This window comes from Dipodomys ordii, unplaced genomic scaffold (assembly GCF_000151885.1).
Source record: "Dipodomys ordii isolate 6190 unplaced genomic scaffold, Dord_2.0 Scaffold16, whole genome shotgun sequence".
Lineage (NCBI taxonomy): Eukaryota > Metazoa > Chordata > Mammalia > Rodentia > Heteromyidae > Dipodomys > Dipodomys ordii.
In genome coordinates this window covers 18,836,786-18,841,673 of record NW_012267232.1, presented here as the reverse complement: position 1 = coordinate 18,841,673, position 4,888 = coordinate 18,836,786, and positions in this window count along the sequence as shown.

The window sequence follows — 4,888 nt, the reverse complement described above, 5'->3', positions numbered from 1 at the left end:
GAAATGTACGCATTATCCTGCCCATGTAATTGTAACCCCTCTGTACAGTATGTTCACAAATAAAATAAAATAATAATAATAATAAAAAAAGAAAATAGATGTAACCTGGGAACTCTTGCTTAAGAAACACGATTAATTTCTATTACTACTGGACACAGTACAGCAGAGGGTGCTTGTTTAAGGCCTCTGGTATGTCTAGGGATGTGAGCAACAGCCCATGTTCCAAGGCCTGCTTAATCAATATTGTCTCCACGAACAAATTCTTTTTTTTTTTTTGGTCTGTTGTGGGGCCTGAACTTTGGGCCTGGGCACTGTTCCTCAGTTCTTCAGCTCAAGGTTTGAGCCACCGCACCATTTTCAGCTTTTTCTACTTATCTGGTGCTGAGGAATCGAACCTAGGGCCTCATGCATGCAAAGCAAGCTCTCTACCACTGAGCCACCTTCCCAACCCCTTGAACAAATTCTTTCTAAAATAGATAACAGCAAAATTCTTATTATCCATCCCTGCAGCTGTATTTATACACACACAAAAAAAGTGTGTAACTTTAAGCTTTTCTCTTCAATGCTATATATATGTGTGTCCCTTAGCAGTTTCCTGTTTAACCTATTGTCTGTCTGATTTTTGGCATTATTTTTTGGTTATGAACCTAGTATTTCACTTCTGTTGCACATTTAAGATGTTAAGTCAGTCGATTTCTTACTTTCCTTTAACTTGAAAGTTTCTATAATGCCCTGTGGATTTTCTCAAGTCTCTTCATAAATGCAATTTAAAAGATTTTTGGTGCCAATCTTGGGCCTTGAACTCAGGGCCTTGGTACTGTCCCTGAGCTCTTTTGCTCAAGGCTAGTACTCTACCGCTTGAGCTACAGCTTCACTAACTGCTCTTGTTTTTCTTTTCCACTAAAGCTTTTTGGTGGTTAATCAGAGATAAGAATGCCATGATGTTACTGCCTGGGCTGGCTTAGAACCACAATTCTCAGATTGTAGCCTCTTGAGTAGCAAGGATTATAGGCATGAGCCACTGGCACCTGGAAATAAATGCAATTAAAACTCTAATCAGTTCTGGATTTATGTATTCTCCAGATATTCTCAAACATTCCTAAATATGCTGTGGCCTTCATCTTTCCTCTATTCTGAGTTGATGTCATGGTTCACTTCTTTCTTTGTGTATGCTGGAGCTTGCACTCTGGGCCTGAGCACTGTCCTTTATCTTTTTGCTCAAGGCTGGTGTCTTCCACTTGACCCATAGTCCCACTTCTGGTTATTTTGGTAGTTAATTGGAGATAAGAGTCTCATGGATTTCTTGCCCAGGCTGGCTTTTAACCATGATTACCCTAAGCCATGGCTCAAGTGGCAGAATAGTGCTATTAAGCAAAAGCAAGATCCTGAATTTAAACCCCAAGAACAACAACAAAAGAAGAGGAGGAGGAGGAAAGCGAAAACAGAGCTCAGGCTCAGTGTGGAGCAGCAGATTTTACCATTTCAGTCCCTTCTTAGATCTCAGCCTCCTGAGCAGCCAGGATTGTAGGAGTGAGCCACTGGTGGTTAAGCATAACTTACATGCACTGGAACTGGACATATGGCTCAAGTGGTAGTGTGTCAGCTCTGAGTGAAAAAGCCATGCAAAGAGAGAAAGAGAGGTCCTGAGTTCAGGCCTCAGTACTGGTGCACGTGAGTGTGCAAGCACACCCACACCCACTCTAGAATAGTTTTTCAGTTTGTTTTTTTAACTTAGGTTGGCTCTGGACCTAGAACCTCCAGGTCTTACCCTTCTGGACAGCTAGGATTACAAGGGTGAGCCACAGGTGCTAACTCAAATTCTTTTTCATAAACACATGATGATGCAAAGTATATTGCATACACCTCTTGGAATTTATTTTTTTCAGATAAGATCTTGTTATATTGCCTACACTGGTCTTGAACTTGAGGGTTTGACTATGTCTCAAAAACATGTAAACACACACACACACACACACACACACACACACACAAAGTCATTATTAAAAAGTGGGAAGCTATAGGCCATGGCTAAAGTAGTAGAGTGCCTGCCTAGCAAATGGAAGGCCCAGAATTTAAACCCTAGAACCACTAAAAAGAAAGGAAATAAAAAAGAAAGAAAGAAAGAAGGAAGAAAAGGAGGGAGGGAGGGAGGGAGGGAAGGAAGGAAGGAAGGAAGGAAGGGAAGGAAGAAAAAAAGAAACGAAGAAAGAAAGAAAAAGAAAGGAAAAGAGCAGAGCTCAGGCTCAGTGAAGAACTGTAGGCTTTACAATTTCAGCCTTATCTTACTTAGTCTTTTCAGATTATGCTGTAAGGAATTTATGGAACAGATACAATAATAGTATACAGAATAATCTGCCCTTCTTCTCACAAAAGAAAACTACTTCTAGGCTTTTTGAGTGTCTTATTTTTTTATAGATTTTATGAGTCAAGACTGACACAGTTTTGTTTTTAACAGAACAAAAGTGAAAACAAACTTCAAATAAATATTTTATTTTTTTATTTATTTTTTGGGTCTGGTCGTGGGGCCTGAACTCTGGGCCTGGGGTGCTGTCCCTCAGCTCTTCAGCTCAAGGCTAGCGCTCTACCACTTGAGCCACAGCGCCACTTCCGGCTTTCTTTTTGCTTATGTGGTGCTGAGGAATCAAACCCAGGGTCTCAGGCATGCAAGGCAAGCGCTCTACCACTGAGCCACCTTCCCAGCCCTTTTGGTGGTTAATTGTAGAGTCTTGTTGACTTTTCTACCCAGGCTGGCTTCCAATCATGATCCTCAGATCTCAGCCTCCTGAGTAGCCAGGATTACAGGCATGAGCCACTGCCAAAGGCTTTCTTTTTTTCTTTCCTTTTTTATTGCAGAGGGGTGGGTGGTGTAGCTGAGGGATGTAGAAGGAACCAGGGCTTGAACTCAGAGCCTCACATGATTTTCTTTTTTTAATATTTCTAGAATACACATTTTACCTTGCAAGTTTTTATTAAAAAACATTTTCTTGGGCCTGCGCAGCGGTGGCTCATGCCTGTAATCCTAGCTACTCAAGAGCTGAGATCCGTGCAGGCAGGTAACTCCATGAGACTCTTCAATAAACTACTCAGAAAACCAGAAGTGGCGCTGTGGCTCAAGTGGTAGAGTACTCACCTTGAGCTGAAAAGCTCAGGGACAGCGCCCAAGCCCAGAGTTCAAGCCCCACAACCTACAAAAAACAAAACAAGACATTTTCTTGGGCTGGGAGTGTGGCTTAGTGGTAGAATGCTTGCTTCGCATACATGAAACCCTGCGTTTGATTCCGTAGTACCACATACACAGAAAAAGCCAGTTCTATGGCTCAAGTGGTAGAGTGTTAGCCTTGAGAAAAAGAAGCTCAGGGACAGTACCAGGGCCTGAGTTCAAGCCCCAGTACTTGCAAAAAAAAAAAAAAAAGAAAGAAAGAAAAGAAAGAAAGAAAGAAAAAAAGAAATGATAACAATTTAATTTTTTTCTGTGCTGGTCCTAGGGCTTAAACTCAGGGTCTGGTCACCGTCTCTGAATTTTTTAGTGTAAGGCTAGAGCTCTATCACTTAAGCCACAGGTCCACTTCAGGTTTTTTGGTGGGTAATTAGAGATGGATTTTTCTTGCCCAGGCTGGCTTCGAATCATGATCCTTGTATCTCCGCTCCTGAGCAGCAAGGATTACAGGCATGAACGACCAGTGCCCAATACAATTAAAATATTTTTTGCACAAATTTTCTAGAAGCCTTTGAGGTATTATCCAAGTGGCTTAAGTATTAGCTATGATTACATTTTGGCAAAAGTATCATGATTGCTTTTTTCAGTTCTCAACAATTCATGTTAGACCTTTGATTCTGTTTTTAAGCTTCCTCCACCCTATCAAGTTAGGTCTTGGGTTCTGTCCCTCAGCCTTTTTTTTTCTTTTTTCCTCAAGACTGGCACTCTACTACTTGAATCACAGCTCCACTTCTGGCTTTTTGCTGTATAATTGGATGCAAAGGTCTCATGGAGGGACTGGGAATGTGGCTTAGTGGTAGAGTGCTTGCCTTGTATGCATGAAGCCCTGGGTTTGATTCCTCAGCACCACATAAACAGAGAAAGCCAGAAGTTGGTGCTGTGGCTCCACTTGAGCAAAAGAAGCTCAGGGACAGTGCCCAGGCCTTGAATTCAAGCCCCAGGACTGGCAAAACAAACAAACAAAAAAACCCCATCAAAACCCAAAAAAGAGTCTCATGGACTTTCCTGCTTGGGCTGGCTTTGAAACTTGATCCTCAGATCTTAGCTTCCTGAGTAGCTAGGATTACAGGTATAAATCACTGGCACCCAGACTGATTTTTTGTTGTTGTTGTTAGGTTGTGGGGCTTAAACTCTGGGCCTGGGCGCTGTCCCCCATCCAGCTCTTCAACTCAAGGCTAGCGCTCTACCACTTGAGTCACAGCACTACTTTCAGCTTTATCTGAGTAGTTTATTGGCGATAACGGTGTCACAGACTTTTCTGCCTGGGTTGGCGTTGAACTTCGATCCTCAGATCTTAGCCTCCTGAGTAGCTAGGATTACTGGCATGAGCCACCAGTGCCCAGCTAGTAAAGGATATTATCAGCCAAATGTTTTGATGTGTGCCTCTAATCCCAGCACTTTTGGGAGGGTGAGGTAATAACTCTACATTTAATATTTTAAGGAGCTGATAAACTATTTCCGGAAGTACCTGTGCCATTTAAAATATATACAAATATTAATATTTATCTATAATATTTTGGTGGCACTGGGGTTTGATTTCAGGGCTTCATCTTTGCTAGGCAAGAGCTATATCATGCCACCAGTAAAGCATTTAAGATTCTTTTTTTTTTAATTTAATTTTATTTGTGAACATACTGTACAGAGGGGTTACAATTGCATGGGCGGGATAAT